The following is a 13,404-nucleotide window of genomic DNA, read 5'->3' on the forward strand; positions in this document are numbered from 1 at the left end:
GTAGTGTATAATATACTTGCAATTATTTTGCCAATCTGATTATAGCAATCAAAACCACATTTTCTTGATTAAAAGTAAGGAGCTTGTCTATATTCTACGTAGCAGGCATCACAATTTTGATAGCATTTATTCTGTAAACTTTCTTTTTTTTTCCTTTTTTTTTAATGAACTACTGATCCTTGAAAAACTAAGCTAGGTGCAGTCAGTTTTGGTCAGCTAGCAGCCTTACGTCTTCAGGAAGATGCTGCCCTCAGCACCCTAAAACAGTCTGAACAACAGATCATGCCCTTCCCTGCAGCAACTGTGTGACCCTTTGAGCCTACCCGCAAGTCTGAGCTGTCTAAAGAACTGCAAAGTTATTGCTGCTGGGGCAGCAGAGAAGAACTAATAGTATCAGAACCTCCTGCTGTGGTCCCGTGATCATTGATGCCGGATCGGCGCCGTTGATGCCGGATCGGCGCCCCGTGGGCCTGCTTGGCCGTGTGAGCTCGCTCCGGATCGGGTCTGAGCGTTTCTGCTGCGTTTGCCGGAGAGCTCAGTACAGGGCTGATCTCCGTGGAGGCGGAGCGGTACCTGCAGTACCCGCACGTAGCGGTACCCTGAGCCCCGTGCAGCTGCCCTGCGTTGCTGCCCTCTTTTTTACTGTTCAGTCCAGGCACTGTTTTACCAGTTCCTGAGTCAGGTTGGAGTTCTGGCATGTWAAGGGAGCAGACTAACCATCCCTGAGCACCAGTCTCTGCCTGTGGTTGATCAGCAGTGACAAGCTCCCAYGGAGATGTTGGCCTTCTGGGTGTTTAGATCGCTTGCAGGAGGCAAATAAAGATTTGACCGCAATGATTGTCCAAGAGAAGGCGCCTGCCTGAGGTGTGAACACTGACTTCATGGGGAGCTCTGGGGCTGTGATGTTGGAGTAGAAGGGAGACAAGGAGGAGTGCAAAAATGCCATATCAAGTGATCTTCACTTACAGAGCAGTGCAGATGCTTGAGACTGTGATTTAGCCTACATACTACTAAAATTATCACCTTCAAAAAAATTGCAAAAATATTTGACACACAATTTTTAAAAATAACTTTTACCAAGGAAAGCAAGTCTGTGCTGAGTATTCACTGGATCACGTCATACAGCCAGTGCATTTTTGATCCAGTACAAAGTTCCCTGAAGTTTGATTTAGTGTCTCTGTGAATCTCAACATAATTTATTCAGTCCAAAAAGTAGCAGCCTTTACATCACTTATGGTTATTGCGCTGCCCATTTGAGTAGATCTGTTATTGTTCAGATTCCTTTCTGGTTTTGTAATGGCTGTATTTCACATTAAAGTTCAATGGTTTAATTAAGGAAATGACTGAATAGGAAGTTACTGTAACCATGATTTCAGTTTTTAAAGACAGATTTGTCATGCACGTGAGGAAATTTGTTGATTTAAGTTTTTTGTTAAACGTGTAACTTCTCCATCTTTTTTCCCAAACCACTCATATTCAGATAAGCTCAGATGGATCATTCATATCATTTTTCTTCTCTTTGTGCAGCTTTATTAGTTTATTTACAACCCTGCGTATAGTGGAGCATTTTTCCCTCCAGTATGGTTTTAAACAAAGGTGATTTCATTTGCAAGTTTAACTGAGATCTGAAGACAAAACCAAGAACAACACTATTTGCTCAAGTCTCTTGAAATTGAAGTATTTTATGTTCTGCTACTTAAAACTCCGAGTAGCTGCTTGCTTTCAGTTTTGGCTCCTGTCAAGGCTTTGAACTCAGGCTGTATCTCCAAATTCCTGTTCCCCCGGCAGTCAGGTGGGACTCGGAAGTTGCTGCATCCGTGCCTGAGCCTGGCCAAGACCGCTGTGCTCTTACAGCTCTTCTCTATAGCAGAACTGTGAATCAGCCAGTTAAAAAAAAATAGTGCATCTGTACGTTGAAACTGTGTCAGTTTACTTTTCCGCTTGGTAGCACACCGGTGTGAGCAGGTGGCTTCCTACGGCTAAGGAGTGTGATAATGTCTTCTGCTCCGAAGGGTGAAGTATGTGGCTGGTGTGGTGGCGAGAGGGAAGGCTGTGATGGGCACGGGCACCTCTGGCACCAGCCCCGCTGCAGAAGGAGTACCGAAGTGGAGCTGCTGCGGTGGCGGCAAAGGAGCTCGCATCTACTCAGGACTGCAGAGTGTACCCACCCTGCCAAATTGTATGTTTATTAGTGTGATCAGCTACCAAATAGTGTGAGTAGTACGGTAAATAGCATTAAGTGTCATGCATCATCTGAAGCCTGGAGTTTCTCAGTTTCTCAGCAGGAAAAGGCATGGCTTCCCCCCCCCCTTTTCCTTTTCACTATGTTTATTTTATGGTTTACAGCTCTTGAAAGGAGCAAGAAACTCTCTAGTAGTCCAGCACAAACTAACATCTATAGGTGGGTATCATAAAATAATTTCCATTGCGACGCAAACTGCCTAACAGGCAATCGACGCTGACAGTCAAAAAGTCTCTGGTAGTTAATGAGTGGCAGATTACACAGCAGCGTAATGTCTTAACAAAGGGCTTCTAGCACAGGTTGGAGTACAGTTCTTGAATCTTACCAGACAGATGTAATAGAAAATCAGTAATTAGGTTCAATCAATTAAACTAACTGTAACTGAGGAATCTAAAATATAGACCGTAGATTATAACATGATGTATTATTTTAAATAGAAATGTTGCAGTAATACTTTTTTAAACTAACATTTTGATAAATAAGCAAACTGTGCCATTTGTTTTGYTAAAAAATGTGTCTATGCTGGTAGTATTTTAGAGACTTAATTTGAAATTTTTAGGAAAATGAACAGATTTTTGCAGTAGCTTACAGTGACATTGTAAGTCAATTTGGCCAAATTTATTGGTTTAGCCAATGCATAGCCCATTGAATATAGTTACTAAGGGACTATTTCAGCTCTCTTGCTTTTTTCTTTGCACACTGGCCCAATTCCTGCAGAATCATGTGCCTACATGATTTACTCAYATGAGCCTTCATATTGTAGGAAAAAGAGTTTATTCTTTCTTAAGTTACTCAGTGTGTACTAGATAGATAGACTAAGCTAAAGTCCTAGTAATGTCAAAAAGTTAGTATTTTCACATGTGTTAGCAACTGGTGTTGAGAGCCTGCAGTTTGCCTGAAATTAGTAATACAACATAAGGATTTTTATCTAGTCATACCTCTTTTCACTTCACTCATGTAGCTAATTTAAGAACACTCCTTTTCTCCAAGTAAAATCACTGGATTGCTTATGTGGACATAGTTATGCAAGTGCATATGTGTATATATGTATATCAGTATGTTTATGCTTGAAGGGTCTGAGGCAGTGTTAGGAACTACCCTTCTGTGGAATGGAATAACAACTTCAGTGGAAATATAACGAACAAGAGGATTAAAAGATGCAAACTTTTGAGCATATTTAGATTTTTAACTTTCTTTCCATGTATTTTGAATGGAGTCTGTAATCCTGATAAAAATTCTTCCTTGAGTTGTGAAACAGTGGGCTCTACTCATAAAAGAACCTGAAATTTCTTGGATGCAAAATGTATTTTTTCACTTTGTGTAGAATGTGATTTATATAACATCTCAGCTGACATGATCTGACATGTTCTTATGAATTCCTTTGCAAGGCAAAAATGCCTCTAGTTACAATTTATAATAATGAGACTGTCTACTGTAAAGTAACTGATTACAGTGAAGGTATAAGAAGCAAGCATGTTTGCCTTTCAAAGTCATTAACCTCTCCTCGCTTCTAGAGTGCCTAAGCCTGGGTTGTGTAGTAATGTTATCTGCAGGTATACAAAATCCAGCTGTTTCTCCAAACATAATTTTGTGTGTGCTTCACCAAAGATAATTGGATGGTAGTTTGGACTAGACTTCAGCCAATCAGGTTAAATAATCTACCTGATAGATGACTGTGAAAAATACAACAAAATTCAATCTATAATTACGTAAACAAATATTTGCATGAAATCTTTTCCATGATGTTTAGAATAGTGAAGGGTGAATTATCTGTGTCTTAGGGTTGAAAGCAGTATTATGATAGTACTCCGTTGTCTTTATTGATGTACTACTGAATTACATTAGAGAATTACATTTCTGGATCAGGTCTTGAAGTGGGAAGTTGTTTATTTGGATGTTTTGGTGGATAGGTAGCAGAAAGCAGAAAGACCATGGCATGCAAGGGCAAACCTTCACATAGGTTCATGTTAAAATACCATGGAGAAAATATCCAATTCTACTTCTCGGACTACTTCCTCCTAGTRACTAGTCCTGGAAGGATCCTGCAGTCGTTTGTTGAAATCCTTTTTATCTYAGAGCTCCATTCAGCCAACACTACTGGGGAATATTGCTCCACTAAACTCCGTGGATGTACAGTTTTGCTCAGAAATAAGTGTAGCAAGTTGTATGGAAACATTGTGAATATCTTGTTCCTGGGGAGCTTAGTGAAAAATTCTTTTTGAAGGTCCCAGAACTGAGAAAATCCTGCCTCTGCAGAGCTTCCGACAGAAGCTGTCATAGGGTAAGACAGAGAAAGGAGTTGCTAAGATGGTGAAGAACTTCAAAGATTGTTCAAGTCRGGGCAAAAGTTCAACCTAATTCTTGTGCTACCCAGACCAGCTCACCCAACTCTATTGCAGTGCATCTGCACAAAAAGGCTGAGATCTGCTTGTTGCAATAACCTRTTTTAAAGCTTCCCCACTTTTCTGGAATCTGAGTGGAAATGCACAGTTACAAATTTGGTTGCCAGTGAGAAACGTTCCGGGTGCAGTTCCRCGAGGTGACCCTGGACAGCAGCATCTCCTCCCCCAGCAACCCGCCTGCCTTCCCCACCTTGCCTTCTCCCGGCCGCCTGCTACCGCTGCTTGGCTTGTGGGGGCTCCAGTCTTGTTAGTCAGCTCTGTGTCACTGTCGTGGCAGCAGGAAAAGWGGAAAGATTTCTACTGGTTTGGTGAGTTGATTTGGAAAGTAGAAGACCCAAAGGATCAAGGAAAGGGCTTGAAACCATGACACTCAGTGTCATGTTACAGGAAAAGGAGCACAAGATTTCCTTCCTTTCAGCATCTCTGAGCAGTTAAACCTGATCTGTAGTTCGTAAAAGCACAGCCTAAGAGTTCTAGGTGAGACCCAGGACCCTTTGGTAAAGCTCCTATTGACTATTTCAAGGCCAGGATTTCACTGCGTGTTTTATCTTTGATATATAYGCATTGACATCAGTGAACAAACCTGGGAAATATGGTTGTACAGATGTGATAGATACTTTGAATCCAACTTGAGAGAATTTGTTGAAAACATCTTTAAGAATCTATTTACTAAAATAAATATAAAACTTAATTGTGATGCAAAGAAATATTTTCCCACCGTGATTTGTGCTCCTGCCAGCCCAAGATATTTAGCATAGAACAATTAGTAAATAACTCCATGAATTAGTCACTGAAATAAATTGTTCCTAGCCATCTTGATTAGTTTACTGATTACTGAACATAAATATGCAGATCATTGCTGAATGTAAAATTACAGGAACTGAAGTGATGGCACTAATGGTGAATGCTGCAAATACCGAACATAAATGGAGAATAGTCTTACTTGGGGGACAGCTATATAAAATGTATCTCAGAATAAAAACAAATCCTGGAAAGTAGTGACAAGTGCTAAAAATGCAATGTTAACTGCATTCATATTCTGGAAGGTGAAGGCGCAGACTTTGGAGAGCAATGACGTTTGCTGCTACTTTAGCTCAGAAGAATGGTGCTGGCTAAAAACTGTTTGCAGCCGACGGCTGTACAGTGGATGGGAAAATGGCTTTGGTGTCCTGCTCCTGTTTTCATGTGTCTGTGATGCATCAGCCACATCTTGTACCTTCACCATAGCAGCAGGGAAGGAAGGGCTGCATCAGCAGGCAGCTGAATTCCTCTTCCATCCCCAAGAGCGGACTCTGCAAGTCACAAAGTATCAGGAAGGAGCGGGGGACCTTTTACGGCAGATGCCAGATATCTTGCTAGTGGAGAACTTTTATTGTCATGACCACTGGGCAGATGACATTTATGAGCACTAAATATACACAGGAGAAGGAATTTTCTTATTCCGCATATGTCTGTTGATCATTTAGTTTTGCATTATGTTGATGGGTAGCAGATACAAATATAATAAGTATGTAATTTCAGAAGTCAGGGAGGGGGAACGTGTACTTTGAGGAAAATAAAAGTTGATAGTTTCTATGGAAGAGTAAAAAATATAATGCTCGTCAGAGATCCAGCCTATACCAGTGTACCTCAGGAACAAGTCTATCAAGGTTTGTGTAGATAGTTTTATTTTAAAGATATTGAAAATGAGATAACATTCAGACACGTTATTGAATATTTGCTTAACTTCTGCCACATGATCTCGTTTCTTTCCTTCTTATTCTAAATTAGGTCATTATAATCAGATTGTGTATTATAAACAAATGTCTTTCTGTTTATATATGATTATAAAACAAACTCGGAGGGTAAGGGCTATAATTTTGAAACAGATAAAATTTATATGCCCCCTTGAAACCTATATGGAAATGAGTTTGTCACACTCCAACTGAGAGGATATAAATCAACACCACAGAACCAGTACAGGGTTGTCAGTGTACCCAGGGGAGCTTCAGCACTGTAAAGACATTTGCAGGTCAGAAATGAGGTTAATTGGCAGGGATGTGTGTGAGGACAGAAAAAATTTGCACAGCGCTTGTCGGTAGGTACAGCTGTCATTTCTTTACTTGACCACTAGTATTTGTCAAATAAATACAACAGTACTTCATTCCAGGGAATGAGAGAGAGAGAAAAAAAAAAAAGACGCAAGAAGAGTCATCTTAGGACAACAACGTTGTTGGGAAAGAGCCGTGTTTTCTGTTTCAGTTCCAAGATATCAGTGCGACTACACCTACTACACACAACCTGCAATCTGGCTTGTCTCTCTTGCCAGTGTAAAAAAGATGACTTCTATCTGCAGCAGAGGTTTGCAGAGCAGCATTTGGTCTGTTTTTTCCTCAAGCATCCTTCAAGCATGTGGCTTCTGTGTGCGAGTCCGGTGCTGCATTAGTGACAATAACTCCATACTTTATGGCATATCAGATTTTAAGTGACTTTTTCTGCCTCTTTGCTTTTTTCATAATGACCCATTTTGGATAAAGTGTGTGCTGCTATGGCAGCCTGTTCCTCATTCTTCTGTTACAAAATCTGATAATAACGCCTACAGTGCGTGTTTCTCTCAAAATTTGTCCCATTTTAAGGATGTGCAAGGAAGAGGAAAGGGTCTTAAATTATTCTTTCCAGAAACACAGAACACTGGCAAATCCTGCTGAAGCTATTTCACACTCTTAGGTACCAAGACAACGACACACAAAGGAATAAAATTTGCGTTTGGCTGATTTTCAGTCAAACCTTCTACTCTAACCACTGAGCAATGATTTATCTTTTCACTGTTGTTAACTGTTCTCAACAATCTTTAAACATATTTTAATTGTAGGAATCTTTTGATCTCTTTTCTTTCTTTTTGCTAAGATTCTAATAAAAAGGTAGAAGTGTAACCGATCAACCTGGCCCATACCCAGAAGAATCTCATTTTAAAAAACAACACATCAAAAYTGAACAAGTTGTGAATACCAAGAGCCTTCTTTCTGTATGAACACCAACAAATATAATCCTACTTTAGAACTGTACTAATTCTGATGTTTAGAAAAAATATTTGTGTATTTGTAGATTTGTCTTCATCTTTTATTAATACTGATATTCAAAATTTAAATATGTAATATACATATAAAAGCAAAAAGCTGCATAGAATTGTCGATTGTTTCATAGAAAATATTTGGTAGATATTTTTTTCTTGCTTCCCCTATTGCTCCATAAATTTATTTCACATATAATGTAAAATGCAGTCAAGAAGGTATATCAAAAAGTGAGCTCTCCTTAGGAACTTCACTTAAAGAATAAATACATTTTTATATAATGATGAACGTTGTTAATAACAAAGCAGAAAAAATAATATACTTTGTCATATCAGATAGACTTTATTATTTTGTTTTACAATAGTCTGGCAATTGTTGACAGAATTTTGATTGTTTTATAATTTCAAACAAATGTCTGGCAACATTATCAAGCTAATGGCAGAATTAAAATCTTTTAGAGTCATTTTAATTAATTCTATAAATCAAGATTGGATTTTGCCCTGTGTTGTAATTATCAAATATGAGCAGCTTCCTTAAATTCCTGTTACATAGTAGCCCCTTACAGTAATTCTCTTTCATAGCTGTGCTTCCCAGACAAGGTATATTTAGGAAGGGAGTGTTTGTTTGACAGTGGGAATACTTCTGTAAGGTAATATCTTGTCATGGCTTTCAAAGAATAAATAATGCATTCCATAATATAAAATGCTGGCATTGGCATTAACAATGGATTTTATTGCCCTCTATGTTTGTATTCTTTACACTAGTAATCAGTGAAGGAATGAGAACAATTACTTATAATTGTGCAATTTATAAAAGTGTCCTTACAAGAACATTTAAGGAAGTATAGAAGGAATGAACTGCAAGCTAAAATGAATAGGAGGAGTCTAAACATTTCCTGAGAGGCAGAAGCCCTGTGGCCAGAGCGGAAGAGGCATTCTCTCTGCACCAAATGGAGCAGCACTCCTTAGAGCACTGGCCTTTTTTTTCATGGAGAACTGCTGGATTTAAAGAAAAAAAGCCACAATACAGATGAAGGGAAAATCAGAGATTTAGGCTGAAGGATTCCCAGAAAGAATGAGCTGATAGGTTCTAATCATAGGTTTTCAACAGAAATCTATATTAGTGATTCTGAATAGGTATTTTATAATCAGTGATAAAACATTTATTTTTTTGTATTCTAATCTAGAATATTCTAATCTAGAATATAAATAATTTGGTATATTTTTTTATCAATATTTGAAACAGCATAGCTGGAAGAGATTGTTTTTCTTCCCCCTTTGCTTCTGATTGTCATGAAGACTCTTTTTATTGTTGAATATATTTCTATGATTACTTTTATACCATTAAGACTGTGTTCTTAAACAATAGCTTCTCATTGTGTACTGCCTAGTTCTTAATAGAGCATATACATCTGCAGAAGCCATTGCTTCTTTAGAATCTTCTTTTTCTAAGAATAAGTTGACTAAAGTTTTTATATAAAATATGTTTTGCATGTTTTCGCATTTCTCCTGACCTGTCCTTCTTTTTCTTGCTTAGCAAGATATGGATTGTTCTTTTTGCCTTTTTTTAAAAAATTCTTTTTAATGAGATGGATACTTGATTTGGAATATTTAAACAATAATAAAAAACATTAGTGAGGAGATTATCTATCTCTAAAGTAGCTTCCCTTGTAATAAGGTGTATTCTGTTCCATCAGTTATCATAAATGCTTTTCTTGTTTTCTTGTTTTCTGTTCTTAATAGCTGAGTTTAATGCTAAAACTAAAAACTTGTTTCTATATGATTCTTAGCTGCCTGTATTCCTTTATTAACACTTTCTGGGAAATACTTAGTATCTCTCAAAGTTCAGCCCTGCGTACTGTTTCCTCATCTTGTCTAGGGCATTTCAAAGTATTTTTGCATTGCTGTGGCTCAGCCTCCTGCCTACTCTGTTTTGTATCTTTTCACATACGACTGGGTTCAGTGAGCTGATGGATACTCAAGCAAATGAGCATGGTGGTGGAAAGCTGATAAGTCTTTTAAGTCAAGTCCTGCCAAAGTGGGGAAATAAAGTGCCCACAACAACTCCTCCACTAATGGGTCTGCAGGAGGCCCCAAAGTGGCTCACTTGTCCTGGCAAGACAAAAGGGTTCTGAGAAAATTCAGGACCTTCAATGTAGACTCATAGGACTTTTCAACAAAAGTTGCCCTTTTAAAGCAGAACTCCAGGGTGGAGGGACCATCTGTCCTACAGAGACACCGAATGCCCCGAGGGGAGCTAACTGCGCCAGTCAAACTTGGAGAAAAATAAGGGAAATCTTGGATTTGCTTTAGAACAGGAATGTTAAGGCAGCTATTTAAACGTGTATAATTGTTTATAAAGTAATGGCTTAGTTTTACCCATCTACTATTTGTTAAGATTGACAAACCTTACCTGCAAGATTCTTGAGGACTTCCAGTTGTGTTGAGGTTGGCAGAGAAATTTCATTTCTGTATTTGCTCAGCCTGTCTGCAAACCTAAATTTCTAAACAGTACACAAGACAAAGAACATGTAAGGACAGCATTATGGCTACAAAATGTACCAGATCTGCTCATCAAGTTTTCATTATTTCTGAATGAGTGACTCCGGATAATTTAAAGAAGCTATGAACGTAATATATATGGACAATTAACGTAGATTTTGTTAGACCCTACTGTCACCTGTTTCCCTCGAACAAAGTGAATTCCCATTTATAGCTGTAACCAGCAAGATGCCTGCCTATTTGCAAGTCTGTTCAGACCTGTTCCCACACAGTTAATATTATATCCTTGAAAATATGATTTAAATTATCACATCTGTATATGTTTCACAGATTAGGTGTTTCAATTTTCTCTTATTTGCAAACAAGGCTTGCTTCTTTCATGTCAGAAAATATGGGAACTAGTTATCAAAATCTTGAATTGATATATATATATCACTGTCTCTCTGTATACTGAAAAGCCTGGGGATAGCCTTACCAACTTAAACACAAGGGTTTACACAGAAACCACTTCACCTATGTTCTGGAGTAAAGGAAAAATAGAAGCTTTTTCATATGAGCGTGAAATAATTGAGGTCAGAAGAGACCTCAGGAGTTCTGTAGCCCAGCTTTCAGCTCAAAGTGGTGTCAGCCAAGAGATCAGATCGGGTTGCTCAGGGCTTTATGCAGTCTGGGCCTGAAGATGTCCCTAGGCACAGACTGCACAGCCTGCCTGTCCTGATGTCCAGCTAGAACCTCTCTCATTTCAATTTGTGTCTGCCGTCTCTTTTTCTCCAACTGTGCACTGCTGTAAAGAGCCTGCTTCTGTCTTCTTGATAACCTCATTGTAGGGTTTGGAAAGCAGCTGTTTCCCAATTTAAGACAAAAATGGAGAAAGATTATTACARCCATTTGAAAATGAACAGAAAGTTGGATTAGCACTTACGATAGGTCATCAAGGTTTTCTTCCTAGAAAATATTGTAATGTATCTTCCTTAAACAAATATTAATAAGCAGATACCTCATCTAGGGAAGGTATGAGCACAGTGAGCACTTTTTACAGGATTGCATTTGATGTTATGTGTTTTTGTAATATGCCTTAAAACAGAATAATGGTAACTGAGGGAAACACATCACATGCTGAATCCAATACAGGGAAATCCATGTCAGAACTGGAGAAAGCTGGGCTGCTTTGCAATATTCTTGAGTTTCTGGTATGACAGTGACTTAGAATAGAGCCAGTCAAGCATACAGCGTTCACATCCCTTCAGCCTGTAACTGAGGGGGGGGGGATGGGACAGGAAGAGGAGAAGGAAGGAAGGAAGCAAGGGATGATTGACACTTTTTAGAAAGCTTTTCCCAGAGAGGGGAAAGCGTGGTCGTTCTCCACATCTCCAGTCRACAAACCTTCTTGTAGGGGTAGCAGTTTTAAGCTTTGTCACCCCTTTGTTGACCAGAATGCAGCACAGAAAATACAGTTCATATCTTTCATTTGGGAACATGAATTTTAGCAGCAGAAATGGCCGTTTCCTGTTGCTGTTATACCACTTTAAGACAGTATTTCTACACCGCATCTTGTTGTCTAAGGGTCTGTGATAAGACTGGTGCACAGGTTGCCTACTGTAGTACATATTTCATCTAGGGAAGGTATGAGCACAGTTGCATTTCAATCAAATTAAGCCCCAGGTACCTGAACATATTAAACCATATATAAATCTGATAGTGCTGCCAAAACAAGCAGTCATATCCACCTTCTTGCCCCTGCCTACTTTTGCTCCTGTGCTACCTCCTCCATGCTAGCACAAGCAGTAGCACAGCCAAGTAAGGGAAATGATCTGGCAGAAAACAAATCTGATCAGAGAAGAAACAAAAACAAAACACAAGTTTCACCCAGCATCAGTTGCCCTGCCGTTGCCTTTCTCCACAGCAATGTGGAGTGATGTTGTCATAAACTGTGCGTGAATCTATGTCTTAAGCAGACCAGGGAATGTGAATTTATCCTAGCTTTAGGCCTCTGTGCTAACCTATGCCAGCTGTGGGAATACAAACGATCCGTGATCCAGCATGAAGTTAAGAGCAGTACAGACGGACGATACCTGATCTGGCATTAAGTCTGCCAGTACAAACTTATTCTGTGGAACATTTTTCAATGACAGTGATCTGCACTGTGTATCATGTGACTGCAGTGCTTTTGATCCACTACTAGCAGCCCTTAAACTTGTTTCATCAAATCCTGGCCGAACTGAACGAGCTCCATTTCAGGCCTTGAAAGAAAGCAGACAGTTATGCAGACTGTCGTTCTGCCAAGCGGCAGCGCTTTCTTACTATTSACTGTACTCACGTGAGCCCTGATCTACCACGGCACTGCGTTTGGCTATCAGAATATTTGGTAATCCTTTATAGTCGAGAGTAACTGAAGATTATAAGGGGTCTGTAATACTGGCGTTGTCAGAGCAATTGCAGAATGCTACTCAGCCCTTTGCGACTGACTTACCTGGCAATTTCTTGTTCCTTCCCAGCTATATTCTGTTGTCATTTTGTGTGTGTGAGCTTAGGGCCACGTTATGGTGAGAATGAGGAAGAAAAAACCAAAAGATGCTTGATGATGCCTGTCAATGCCAGAAGGTCTCTTGCACTGTCACCAGTTCAGAAGACTTGACAGCAGTTGAACTGTGTACCTCTGACAAGGTAGATTCCTGCTATCTCAGAGGATTTAATGTAAACAGTGCAGAGTAATAGTGAATTTGGAAGATCTCTTCTGCAAGCTTTCCTCTTTCTGTCTCCTACCCTCGTTGCCTAATAGCTAAGATTGCCTAGGCCCCAGACTTGGTGAAGAAAACYGGAATTTTCCTCCGCTTCCAAAGTGCTGGTTTGGAGCATTAATGAAGGCCTTGAGCGGATGATCCGTCCTCCCCCCCGACTGCATTCCCATCTCCAGTAAAGAAAAGTTAGGGGGTAAAAACTACCATTTCTGCCACATTCAAAGCAGCTCCCCGGCGCGGGCCGCCCCGCGGTGAGGCGAGGCGAGGCGAGGCGCTCTGAGCCGCATCCCACCGCCAGGAAAACTCTTACTCGCTCTTGGCAAAACTCTCAGGCGCTTCGGAGGGGAAAAGCTGCCCGAGCCGTTTTGCCCCGCAGCCCCGCGAGCGGCCGCGGGAGGTGCTCCGCCGCGCAGCGCCCTGCGCGGGGAGCCCCGCGGCGGAATGCGCGGCACGCGCAAGTTGCGCCCGACC

At 40.1% G+C, this 13,404-nt stretch overlaps 1 protein-coding gene across 4 annotated transcripts in view; it reads left to right on the forward strand.

Moving 5' to 3' along the window:
* RBMS1 (RNA binding motif single stranded interacting protein 1) overlaps positions 1-13,404 on the forward strand; it is a 149,036-nt gene that overhangs the window by 41,139 nt on the left and 94,493 nt on the right. The window lies entirely within an intron of this gene.

Source organism: Rhea americana, unplaced genomic scaffold (genome assembly GCF_003343005.1).
Source record: "Rhea americana isolate MKP2758 unplaced genomic scaffold, rheAme1 scaffold_124, whole genome shotgun sequence".
NCBI lineage: Eukaryota > Metazoa > Chordata > Aves > Rheiformes > Rheidae > Rhea > Rhea americana.